Source organism: Apodemus sylvaticus, chromosome 20 (assembly GCF_947179515.1).
Source record: "Apodemus sylvaticus chromosome 20, mApoSyl1.1, whole genome shotgun sequence".
In the NCBI taxonomy this organism is placed as follows: domain Eukaryota; kingdom Metazoa; phylum Chordata; class Mammalia; order Rodentia; family Muridae; genus Apodemus; species Apodemus sylvaticus.
The window spans coordinates 5,280,616-5,294,464 of NC_067491.1; the positions used below are offsets into that span (position 1 = coordinate 5,280,616).

At 48.2% G+C, this 13,849-nt stretch overlaps 1 pseudogene; it reads right to left on the minus strand.

The window, feature by feature from the left end:
• Positions 1–7,697: 7,697 nt before the first annotated feature.
• LOC127671060 (retinol dehydrogenase 16-like) lies at positions 7,698–13,520 on the minus strand (annotated as a pseudogene).
• Positions 13,521–13,849: the final 329 nt, after the last annotated feature.

Below are 13,849 nucleotides of genomic sequence, written 5' to 3' on the forward strand. Positions count from 1 at the left end.
CATCGGCGAATCTAGTTTAAGTGTTACAGGATATTTGAACCTGTTTCTAGTTAGTGTGTGACTCAGCCCTTAGAAAACACGCTAATCTCTCCAGCTAGAATACAGACATGCCTTTTAGTACTCACCATTAATCCCAGACAATGAAGGTAAAGTTAGTTTGTGGGAAGGAAGCACCCATGTTTGAAAGCGATGTCTAAATGAGTGGCAGACAAAGTGACTAATCAGAGAGATCTGACAGAATAGGATCCGCCCAGCTCCCATGAGAAGAGAGGAAAGGGAAGCTGCCTAATGGAGAGACAGACCGGACAGAAGAAGAGAATACAGAACAGGAAGACAGTAGAGACGCGGGGAGCAGCACAGTAGAGTTGAGAGGGAGAGGGGGGCAGCACAGAGAGGGAGGAGGAGGCAGTTTTACTGGGACAGTTGTACAGAGACAGGTTGCAGAGAGAGAGAGACAGAGAGACAGAGACAGAACAGAATGAGCTGGAGAATGAGGAATCAGAAGATTAGAAACAGATTGACAGAGATAGTTTGAGGCCAAACGGCAATTCAGAAGAAGCCCAGAGACACCAGATTGTATCAGTCAGTGTAGAGAGGGGTTTGAGCCAGAACAGCTGTGTTGAACCAGACAGTCAGAGTTTAGTATCAGAGGCTGAAAACATGCTAGCCGAGATTAGAGTGTATGGAGGCCTCCTCCCTCTAGGTGGCGCCCTGCTCTCCTTCCTCATCTCCCATGATCCCCCACTGACCTGTCCCTGCCACCCTCCATATGCCTCTATATCGCACCCTGACTTTCCCCCTCCTCCTCCTCCTGTGACTCCACTGACTGGTTCCCACCACTCTCTACATCAGACTCTGGGTGGCAACCCTCCTCCAGCTCCTCCTCCCTCCCCTCCCCTTCCTCTTACTCCTCCTCTTCCTTTGCTACAAGAAGCAACCTTATTTATTTCCTTTGCAGTTGTGGCCCTCTGTGTGATGTGTGCCTTACTAAGTCCCAACCTCTAAACCAGTGGTTCACAACCTGTGGGTTCATCCTGTGGGTGAATGACCCTTTCCCAGGGGTAGCCTAAGACCACTGGAAAACACAGATAGTTACATTATGATTCATAATTACAGCTACACATATAATTACAAAAATAGCCAAATTACAGTTATGCAGTAGCAGTAAAAATAATTTTATGGTTGGGGGGTCCCCGCAACATGAGGAACTGTATTAAAGGGCGGCAGCGCTAGGAAGGCTGAGAACCACTAGTGTAGGCCTTCAGCTATTAGAGCACAAATGTCCCTTCATTTCTGGTTCCCAGTTAAGACTGAGTAGGGGCCGCATGTGGTCAAATCAAGAAACAGGCTTGACAGTGGACCTGCTTCCACCCTCTGCAGCACTGACTCTAGGCTCCGCCCCTTCCGTTTGCATGAAGAAGAAAGGCTGGATTGGGTGGGGTACACTGCCTTTGGGAGAGAGTGCCTCGCCCTGGGCTGAGCTGGACTCCTGATCCCAGTAGATGGCTCAGTTCCCATCTACACCAGCAGGTCAGAGCAGCCCAGAGGGCAGAGGAGCTGCAGCATCGGACACTCACAGGGTCAGTCCTGGAATGGGACCAGGCCACCCTACCCTGGCCTGTCGTACCTTGACCTGTCATACCCTGGCTAGTCCCTGTTGTTTGGCTTGTGTGAGAATCTCAGGAATCATGGAAGGAAATTCCATGAATCAGGGCGGTGTCTCTGAAGTTTTCTCTTCAGCCGTGTGGCTCCTGCAACAGAGTCACATCCCCTTTCCTATTCTCTCTGACTTTATCCAGAAATTCCAGGGCCAGATCTAGATCCTGCTGTGTCCCTAGAAGACCTTGATCCAGCAAGAGTCCCCATTCCTGTCAGGATTAGTAAGGACAGGACAGTAGGTGTGAGAAGCAGGAAATGATACTGAATAGATGGCCCGGGGAATTCTCAGGTGAAGGAGCAAAGAGACGCTGGGGCAATGACACCTGCCATTTGTCCAGCCCCCAGGCCCTTGGGTCTTCTGCTAGATAGATGTGGGCAAGGATGAGAATTGTTAGGTCCTGTTGGCTGCAGACAATTTTCTTCCTTCTCCTTCATCACTGAAAGAAGACGATGAGAGAGAGTCAAGGTGGCTATTGTGGAAGCGGGAGCCTGAACAGGAGCCAGAGGAGGAAGAGGACAGTGACATGTTGGAGCAGGGTATGAAGGTGAAGCAGCATCTGGAGGAGGAGCAGAAGGAGGAGGAAGCGCAGCAGGAGGAGGAACAGCAGCAGCAGGAGGAGGAGCAGGAACAAGAAGTAGAGAGGTGCAGAAAGACGCTGAAGAGGAGGAGCATCAGGAGGAGGGAGAGCGGCAGCAGGAGGAGGAGCAGAACCTGGAGGAGGAGCAGCAGCGGGAGGAGGAGGAGCAGCAGCAGCAGCAGGAGGAACAGGAAGAGGAGTAGCAGGAGGAACAGGAGGAAGTAGAGGAGGAGGAGAAACAACAGAAGGAGGAGCAGCAGGAAGAGGAGGAGCAGGATAAGGAACAGGAGGAAGCAGAGGAGGAGAAGGAGGAGGAACAGCAAAAGGAGGAGGAGCAGGAGAGGAGGAGCAGGAGGAGGAACAGGAGGGAGCAGAGAAGGAGGAGAAGGAGGAGGAACAGCAGAAGGAGGAGGAGCAGGAAGAGGAGGAGCAGGAGGAGGAACAGGAGGCAGAGGAGGACCTAGGCAAGGCCCCACCTTGAGGAATGAAAACTCCCGCTCTGGGTGGAGCCGCCTCCTCTCAGATCCCTAGTACTCAGCCTCGAAGGCAAAGCTAGGTGATGCACGCCTTTCTCTTCCATCTCGCTGGGGCAAGCGTATGGCTGAGCCTCTGGTTTCCACAGAGAAGTCGTGTGGAGCCCATCTCTTCTTTGAGCACCTTTTGACCCTGTGATAGCAAACTAAAATTGTCCAGAGCTGTAGACCCTGGCTTACTCTGTCCTTTCTCTCCCCTAACTTCTAGTGCTTCTTCGTCCCCACCCCCTGACTGTTGTGGGAAGTGGCGTCCCGTATTCCCCGTGGAGCGCTCCGTGGGCAGTCGTGTGGACCGACACTCTGGCTCCTCTTTAGATCTATCTCCTGAAGGATAGTGCCTGTCCAGCATGTACACCACACTAACACCTCTCCAGCGGGTAGGGCACCCAGCAGGTAGGGCTAAGGGTGCCCGCGTCTGCCTGAGTTGCGAGACACCTGCCTCTCTTTACAGTCCTCTTTACAGTCTCTGCCACATTCAGACCCTCAGTGCCTGAGGGTCTAGGGTCTCAGTGTGGGCACAGGAGACAAGCAGGCTACTCCCGTTTTGGTGTTCTTCACCAACGTGGCCTAGGTATAGGAGAATCAACAAGGTGCTATGAGTTCTAAAAAGATGGTCAGGTAGGTCAGGGGGCGGGCACAGAGTGTGATGTACCGGGGAGAATTTGCTGACAAGCGTAATCTCGGGTAGCAATAAAGGCGGCTGGATTCCTGCGATCTGGGTGAGGAAGAGTGTCTTCTACAAAAGTGATGTTATCAGCTCGTCCCATTAATGGAGTGAGGGGGTGGGGGTGTTGGCTCATAAGGCCCCGCCCTGCCCTAAGGAGCTACAGGCATTTCATGGTTGCTGGGGGAGGGGGAGGCAAATTCCTCAACAGTAGTTACTGTTAAGTTGTCCTGGCTCAAGTAACTAACTCCCCACCCATGCTGATACAGGCAGCCCTGTGTAACGCAGTGGGACACAAGGGCACACAGGACAGGAAAATCGGCCACGGACTTGTTCAGAAGACAAGAGGTTAGGTGGAGGGGGCAGGGGATAAGAGGGAGGAGCATATATGTGTGTGCGTGCGTACATGTGATATATATATATATATATGATATATATAATGTGATATATATATATATATATATATGATTGTACAAAAATAAATTTCAAATAAGCGAAAAAATGACCTTATTGCAGCAGAAAGTCACCTTGTTTATGTTAAGCTGGTATCAAAGAGTCAAATACATCCCTGAAGACAAAGCACCACAGAGGCACAGGAAGCCCTGATTGAGAGTAGTCCTGGGTGAACGTGTACTGTTGACCAGGCACCACCATGACAAAGTAGAGGCCTCAGACCCATGGGATCTGACAAAGCTTTTCTCTATCTGGCTCAGGCTCAGAATTGACACAGTCTTCTTCCTCTGGACCAGGTTCAGGTGTTTGTGGATGATTGACCAGTGTGTAAATACTAGCAACTGCAGCTCCCCCCTTCTGGAGGTTTCCAGCCTGAGACAGCCGCCCTCAGACAGGACTAGCTGGCCCCTCCCCCTTGCTGGTCATGATAAGGAACTGAGGTTGCAGGGGAGGGAGCTGAGGACCCTCAGTGCTCACACAAGCCACCGGATGCCATCTTTTCTGTGCATGTGTCTGTGGGTCTGTCCCTTCTCCACTCCTTCACCGCCACTAGTCTGGGGTTCAGACCTAAGCCAGATGGTCTTTTCCCCTTCCTCTCTCCTACTGTCCCTTCCATATCACCCCTGACAGGAATGGGCACTCTTGTTGGATCAAGGTCTTCTGGAACACAGCAGGATCTAGATCTGGCCTTAAAATTTCTGGATAAAGTCAGAGAGAATAGGAAAGGGGATGTGACTGTGTTGCAGGAGCCACAGAGTTGAAGAGAAAGTCTCAGAGACACCTCCCTGATTCATGGAGGTTCCCTCAGTCCATGAATCTCTCCTGAGATTCTTGCACACACCAAATGACAGTACCCAGCTGCTCCTCTTCCTTGTACTGGGTAGGGTGGGCTGATCCCATTCCAGACCCGACCCTGTGAATATTTAACAAGGAAGCTCCTCTGCTCTCTGGGCTGCTCTGATCTGCTGAGGTAGATGGGAACTGAGCCATTTACTGGGATCAGGAGTCCAGCTCAGCCCAAGGGGAAACACTTTCTTCCAAAAGGCAGTGTACCCTACCCAATCCACCCTTTCTTCTTCATGCAAAAAGAGGAGAGGTGGAGCCTAGAGTCAGTGCTGCAAAGGGTGGAAGCAGGCCCACTGTCAAGCCTGTTTCTAGACTTGACCACATGCTGTTCCTACTCAGTCTTAACAGGGGAATGAGAAATTATATTATATCTTGAGTTGGAGGCACGTGATTGGGTTGTGTATAATGTAGTCCTCGTGTACACATTAAAGAGACTTTTTCTTGTGGCAACTGGAGTTTCTCTGAGTCCCTCTCTGCACCCCTGCTTCTCCCAACAAAGAAACCTGGGTGAGGAGGAAAGGGGGCTCCTTCTGGGCTGTGGCATGCAGCCTTGAACCACTTTACACTGCACTTCTGGCTACTTACACGATTTTTAGTTTTCTCATGATGCTCTTGAGCCTCTACCCAGTCTTAGGGCTGTAGATCTGTCCTGGGCGCTGCTGTAGATCTGTCCTGGGCTCTGCTGTAGATCTGTCCTGAGCGCTGCCCTTTCCCCTGTGGAGCCAGTGTGATGCTCTAGAGAGTTCTTAGGTTGATCTAACCTCCTGACCAGCCTCCTCGCAGGCTACAATGTGCAGAGATGCTGTTGGATTACTACAGTGTGGTTTTTGTAATGATGAAGACAGTAGGGCTAGAGATTACAAGGTTACAGTAAACCTGTTATGTGGTGAGACATCTAAAAAACAAATAAAAACAAAAATATAAATATATGTTTTGGAGAAATAAGTCAGTCATTGAGAGTGTTTTCTGCTCTTATGGAGAACTTAAATTCAAATCCTGACAACCACATTGTTTGGCTGAAAACTTGTGAACACCAGTGGCACTCATCTTCCTTCCTAACTCTGAGGGAACTCCCACACATGAAACACACAGGCATACACACATATGGTCAAAGGTCCGAAAACAAACCTTTGAAAATAGCATAGGTAAAATGAATGACCAGAGAGATGAAAGGGTAGAGGAATTTCTATTTTCATTAATCCATAAATTATTGTTTATTTAGAAGTTTCTGCTGTGGCTCCTTGGCCTCCACATTTCTACTTAAAGACGAGGAGTCAGGCATCTATGGAAGTCCCCCCCCCCCCCCAGGGCAAGTCTGCACTGAGCCCAGGATTCTCTGTCTCCTCTACACATGCTTTTCCTGCTCAGCCTGCTCTTGAGATTCACCAACCTAGCAGCAGGCAGCGTTAGACCTCAGAGGCCATGGCAAGGTGACTACCCTTGCTCTTTTGCAAAAATGTTGTTCATAAAAATGAAAATCAGACTTGATAGGTACACTCTCCGCATGCTGCTGGAGGAATGTGGCAGTGGGACAGAGGGAGGGGACATGAGAAGTGGCCTGGGACAAGGACAGGTGGAAAATCAGAAGGGCTTTGCTGTGATGGTCAGTTAGTGACCCTTAAATGAAGGAATGGTCACTTAGTGGGTCTGAAGGAAAGACATGGTCACTTAGTAAGTCTGCAAGAAGCGATGGATTCCCTGGAAGAGATGATCTTTTAGTGTATCTCCAGGAAGGGATGGTAATTTAGTGACACTATTGGGCATTGATGATCATTTAGTGGTTCTGAGGGAAGGAATAATCACTTAGTGAGTCTGCAGGAAGGGTATGGACACTTAGTCTTCAGGGAATTGATGATCATGTAGTGGATCTTCAGGAAGGGTCACTTCTTGAATCTACAGGGAAAATACAGTCACTTAGTGAATCTGCAGGGAAGATATGGTCACGTACTGAGTCTGCAGGAAGGGATGGTCATTTGGTAATTCTGCAGGGAATTTATCATCACTTAGTGAGTATGCAAAAAGGTGAAGTTCAGTTAGTGGGTCTTCCTTGGGGGATGGTCACTTAGTGGGTCTGCAGTAAGAGATGGACACTTACTGAGTCTGCAGGGAGGGAGTGGCAGAGCTGAGGCCTATAGGTAAATTGTGTTTGTGGACTTGCATGCAACTCTTCTGCCTTTTTTATTGTTGTTAAGTTTTGAATGGAGAGCAGTTGTTTCCACCTTGGTGGCTGGAAGGGCTGAGACAGTCAAGGATAAGCCAGCTTCCCATACAAACCTGACTCAGGCCAACCCTTAACTCTGTGACTCAAACCTCACTAACCAACCAGCAAAGTCAGTGTTTAAAATCATAGGGTGCAGTCAATTACCTTATTTATACTTTGCTCTAAAAATAAAAAGAGTAAAAAAAAAAAGTCATGACTTCAAAATAAATTAAAAATTGGTGTCTCCATACTCTGCTGAATTCTCACCACCAGGAACTGAACCTCCCACCCAGAGCTGCCAACATGACTCCAGGGCATGAGTGCTGGCATTAATAGTGACTCCCCTCAGACCCCACACCATGGTCACAGGTGACTTCAGAGCAGGGACACTTCCATGCTGCATAGGGGTTTTAACTAGCCAGGGCATGTGCATTTCATTCAGAGGAGGACACAGAGCAGTGCTGGGCACAAGCTGGTCACAACCTCCTCATTTATTTGCGTGGATCTTCACGGTAGGCCATTCTGTTCAGAGCCTGTGCTACAGCTACCATGTTTCAGTCTGAATCCCTTGGTAGAATTCTTTGGCTATTTCTTTGGTCATCATCAGTCTTGAGTAGCATCACAGGAAGATTAGTGGGATGAAGAGTGTGGACAAAGAACCCCAGAGTCATGACCTCCCTCCCTCGACCCTGCTCCCTCTTCCTGAGGAGCCCCTCCCTCACACTGTACCCACATATCCCCGGGTATGCACATAGGTAAAGACTTCACAGAGCTTTCTCAGGCTTTGGAGCTGTCCAGTAGACAAAGGGCATCCACAAGGAAGGTGGGCAGGTAGCTCAAGGGGAGGTAGAAGAGCTTGGCATCCCAGCCAGCTGAGTATCGGGTGCGAGGGTGACAGGACGTCAGAGCGTGCTCCATGCAGTCTGTCACCACAGACAGGTCAGAGCTGCACGTGTGATCCAGCATGCTTAGCCTTGTCAGATCTATGCAGAATGAGGAATGATTTAGGTAGTTTTTCAGCTCCCATCACTCCTGTCTGACCACAACATAGAGGAGAACTTCTATTCTCTGTGTTGGAGAATCAACTCTATGAAACCCAAGCCTAGGGTGTCCCAGTTCATCTGAAGGACCGCAAAGAATCCTCAAGGAAGATTTAAACACTCAGTCACCTGTCTCTCAGCTCATGGGAATGTGCTGGTCTCATACTGCCTCCCATCCCTGACTTCACTTGCAGCCCCGTGATCATGAGAGGATCAGACAGAACAAAACAGCATGTTCTTAAAGACAAGAACTCATTTTCTGAGACCATCACCCTTAGGAAATGGGTCGAAATTACTGTTCTGTGAGGGTAAAGAACAATGCATTAGGACTGCAAATATAAGCATGTGGTTAAGTGTTCAGGACTAGACTCTGCTTTGGTGCCCAGAGCTCACTTACTGGATGCCAGGTATTTTTTGCCATAGATCTCCCTGACTTCTGGGCTGGTCTGGTCCCACAGCATCTGGACCTTTGAGGACAACATGGCACTGTCACTCATAGCAGTCATGAAGAAGCCAGGCTCTATTATAGCCACCTTCACCCCGAAATGGGAGAGCTCCCTCCTGCAAAAAGGAGAGATGTCAAGCGCTTCAGAGGTCTTTCAGTGAGAACACTTTAGTAAGAGTAGAGTCACATGCCAACAAGTGCCTTTGGTAGGAAAGGCCACACCGTTTGTATCTGGGATATACAATAAATGGGGGACAATCTTGTGATAAGGGAATTGCCTGTGTGCTCTTGGATGTCACACTAAGGAGTTGTTGTGTGCAGCTCAGTTTCCTAAAACTGAATATTCTGGTCTAGGCACTTTGTAAGATCTTTCTCCAAGTAGTGCACAAAGGATTCTTGTCCTTGGCCAGGTCACCTTCACCTCACTAGTAAGTCTCCATCTACCATACATCTGTCCCAGGAGGTGTCTCAGGACATCCCTCACTTCCTTCCTGCAGGAGTCCCCAGAGAGCAACCTCCTGCATCCAACTCCCTCACCTTGTCAGGCTCCTTGTTTCCTTCACCAAATGGCTGCCCTGGTCCCATCCCTTGGAAGGGTTGCAATGCCAGTAGCATGAAATACATGGCATCCAGTTCTCCACAAGACTACCTTTGTCCAACTCGAGACCACCTATCCTCCTTCCATATCTTTCCTGTCCATTCTCCGAGGAGAATCCACCTACACAACCAGGTTCTAGGTTCCAGTTTCCTGATGCAGTCTAATCCTACTACAGGACCCTCAGCAGATCTGATGGCTTGCATAGTCAGCACAGATGAACTGGCGATGGCCATCTCACAGGAAGGTCCCCGTTCTTCTCTCTCTCCTCTCTCTCTTAGTTGCCATAGTTCTTAGGCCATGACTGAAGCACAGAAGTCATACTAGAATGTGTTTATTGTTTATCCTACAGGGGACTGATGTCTATGTTTAGAATTGAAAAAGATATTCACCCAATTGAAAAACACACTCAGCAAATAGAGATCAGGGGAATGGATTCTTCACCCCAAAACCCTCACAGTTCCAATCTTATCCCAGGAATATCCCCCAATGCCCTCCCTTGTCCATAACAGGAAAAGTGACCACAACTCATGCCTCAGTCATGACCTCTTCTAGAGACATGGAAATGTGCTGTCCAGTGAGTGATTCAGTGAGGGGAAGGTAAGGGAGACCCAGGCCCTGAGTGACCTCCCCATGATGGGGACTTGAAGAACATGAGTAAATAAAAACCCTCCTAAAACTCCCCTGGGGGACCCCTTCCCTTCCCTAAGGGAGTCTGAGAAGGCCTCCACACCATACTTGGAAATGCAGTAACCACCACCAACACCAAAACACACTCGGCCCATGATGCTGGAGATGTTGACCACACGGCCCCTTGCCTTCCTCACCAAGGGCACCATGTTCAGAGTCACATCGATCACGCCCAGCAGGTTCACATCCAGGACACTTGCAAAGTTCTGCTTGTTCATCCACTCATTGGGACCCGAGGGGATGGAGATGCCAGTGTTGTTGACCAGGCCCCAGAGACCTGGGGACAGTGGGAAGAGACACTGTCACACAACACAGGTTTAACTCTGGATGAAATGCACATTCACAAGGTAAGACCTCGGTGACTCATGCTTACTGGAGAATAGGAAGTAATGAATAAGAGGAGGGTATGCACAGGGCTGGGGACCTCATGCCAGAGACTGCTGGCTCACAGCATGGACACCTTCATCCATTAAGTCTTCCTGGCCCAGCTCCATGCCTGGAATCAGCCAGCAGTCCCTTCTCACTGGCTAAGTTTAAGAGCAGAAGGTGGAATCATGGCTCCCCTTTGTTAACCCGGAGACCATGAAAGAGTGTTTGTGACTTACTACTAGATGCCATCCTTGCAGAAATTTTACTCATTTATTTTTTGTGATCATTTGAATGGGAACAACAGCCGCAGGCTCATATATTTGAATGCTTGGTCCTGAGAGTGGGGCAGTGCTTGAGAGGGATGAGGAGGTGTGGTCCTGTTGGAGTGGGTGTGGCCCCGTTGGAGTAAATGATTCACTGGGAGTGAGGTATTCCATGGTCTTGCTGTCCCTGCTACCTGCAGATATAGGTGTAGTATATCAGCTCCTTTCTCTACCACCATGAGTGCTTACAAACCACCACACTTCCTGTCATGACGATAATGGCCTAAATATTCAGCTGTATGCAAGCTCAAATCCCATGTTTCATCTATAAGAGTTACCAAGATCATGGTATCTCTTCATAGAGCTAGAATTCTGTCTAAGACAGTTGTGTCTTTGCTTTACTCTGAGCAATTTACACACAGATACATATGTATTTCAAATGGCTAAGAAAGGTAGTAATAAAGCAGAATTGGTTTCCATTTTCATTCCTTACTATAGCAATAAGAAAGAATAGTCATAAGGAAGAAGAGAAGGAACAGAGGAAAACCCAAAGGAGAAAGGAAAGAGAAGACAAAATTAATCTCTGAAGGAAGATGGTTGGGAAACAATTGAAACCTTTATTGTGGGAGATTTGGAAAACAGAGCTGGGCTTTTCAGCTCTGCTGACGATGGCCTTGATTAATAATGATCAACATTAATATTGATCAACATCTATCCTGATGAAAATCAATATTGAACAACTTTCAGTATTGATCAACTCTCCTCAGATTCTTACAAAACCCAATACATTGGCTGGTTTTGTGACAACTTGATACAAGGTTGAGTCATCAGAGAAGAAGGTGCCTTAGTTGAGGGAATGCGGCTGTAAGATCCAGCTATAAGGCATTTTCTCAGTTAGTGAACAGCTAGGGAGGTCACAGCCAATTGTGTGTTACACCATCCCTGGCTGCTGGTCCTGGGTTCTGTAGGAAAGGGGCTGAGCAAGCCATGGAGACCAAGCCTCCATGGCCTCTGCGTCAACACTAGCCTCCAGGTTCCTGCCTTTCTTTTCTTTTCTCTTTTTTTCTTTTTGTTTTTGGTTTTTTTTTTTTTTTCGAGACAGAGTTTCTCTGTGTAGCCCTGGCTGTCCTGGAACTCACTCTGTAGACCAGGCTAGCCTGGAACTCAGAAATCTGCCTGCCTCTGCCTCCCAAGTGCTCGGATTAAAGGCGTGCGCCACCACTGCCTGGTATCCAGGTTCCTTCTTAATTTGACTTCTTGCCCTGACTTCCTTTGGTGATGAACTGTGGCAGCACACATAAGACCTACACAGGCTCAAGGGGACAGTGACCCAGCACTGAGGAGGGAAAGGGGACACAGGGCCTAACCTCTAACTTAAAACTGCTGCCCAATGGAAGGACCGTTTTCTGCACTGTAGTTTCAATGGTGCCTTGTATTCATTTTATTGTGCACTGTGTGAAGATTCAAATACTATTTTCTGTGGCCACTATATCTGGTTACAACCTCTACTCAGCCTATCTAGGTATAATCTTGTGTAAACAACAGCTTTCCAGTTATTCCCTGAAGTGTCAGTAAAGAGACCTTAACAACCAAAGACTGAGCAGGGAGAGAACAGGCTGGACTTGCCCCAGGCAGGGCAGGGAGCTGGAGAGGAGGAGGTGTGGATTAGCCACCTGCAGAGAGAGAGTCTAGGAGACACCAGAAGGAAACACCTGGAGCACAGGAAGCCTGGGATGCCTGTGTCTGGGATTTGGCTGGGAGCTTGGTCTGTTAGGATAGAAGATTCAAACAGAGTAATGCTGCTCAGTAATTCTGCCCTTTAAGCATGTTAAATGCACAACTTAGTCCAGTCTCAGGGATTTGCGAGCTAGCTGGGTAAGAAGCAAAGTGTAACACTTATTAAAAAGGCACTCACAGAGCCTTACACCCAAGAGGGCTGGTATCTCCACTAAAGAAACTCTATGAAATTTAGGGGGAACAGGGGAGCCTGCAATTTTTTCAGAATGTTTTGTGCTGGCCTTTTGGCTTGTTTCATGTTGTTTGTTTTTTTCTGTGATTGGGTTTTTTGTTTGTTTGTTTGTTTGTTTGTTGACTTGTGTTACTTTTCTTGTTTTTTTTTAATTTGTTTCTGTTTTTCAGACACAGGCATACACACACACACACACACACACAGAGAAAGAGAAAGAGACACACAGACACACAGACACACAGACAGAGACAGAGAGAGATGACAGACAGAAGGAATAAGAGCTTGTGTGACCGGAACATGAGGAGGATCTGGGAGAAGTTGGGGAAAGGGAAAACATGATAAAAATGTTCGAGTGAAAGATATTTTAACAAAAATATGTAAAACAGATATTTTAATTCTAGGATCCCAAAATACAGATGCTTGCAGACTCAGACTTGACTAGAAGTATCCCAAGACAGTTCTAATGACAGCAACACAAGCTGAATGTGGTGGCTGTTTCTGGCGATGCCAACAGGAAGGAGCTGAGAAACAGGAACATCAGATGGTGACCGGCTCCATATCCAGAACCCTGCCTCAAACACAGACCAGAAGAACGCAGAGGCACCAACAATACCCAACCTAGGACTCAGCAGCCAACAATCCAGTCTTTCTTCTTACAAAGACAAAGAGGACAGAGAAGAGTTGCAAATGAAATCTTCCCAAGACAGCAGCTGATTACAAATACAAACCCTGGAGGATTAAGTTTATAGGTAAGTAGAAATACTGATGTGCTAGAGAGGGACAGAGTCTGCAGATACTCCAACTCCACCCTGACCCCCACCAGGAATCCTTTCAGGACTACACAGGCCTTCCCTTCACACACAGACAGAAAGCAAACAGCACAGACAGGGCTTTCCATGGTACCTCTGCTCCCAACACGCTCCTGCACCCACTGAGTGGCTGCCACAATGCTCTCTGTCTTGGTGACATCCAGGATCACTGTCTCCAGCCTGTCAGATGTCTTGCTCCTCAGCTGCTCGGCTCCCTCCTCCGTCAGACACGCAGCCAGGACCCTCATGCCTCTCCTGTCCAGCTGTCTGGCCAGCAGGTTCCCAAAGCCCGAGTCACAGCCCGTGATGAAGACATACTTGTCCTGGAGATGGCTCACCACCTGCCTCTCCCTGAACAAGCGCAGGAGCTTCCAGAGACCTACCAGTGACACCAGGTACAGCTACATGGCTTGTAGAAGACAAGAGAGAGAGATACTCTGAGTCGCAGTGAGCCTGGGATCTGGTCACACAAAAAGTGAAGGCATCAAGGACTCCACCCTTCTCTCATGTAGTCCTCTGCTTGCTTTATAATTATTAATGCCTCACAATTCTGGTCTTTTGATCAGAAGTCATATAATGTTCTTTGACTTTACCTCTAATCCTGCCAAGGAAAACACCTCTGATATTCAATAACAAGGATATATTCTCTTATAATGTTTTCTTCCTTGACTCATGTGAGAATACATGTTTGGTTCATTACACAGGCCCCATGGTCCAGTCCCAGGCTTACCTTGTG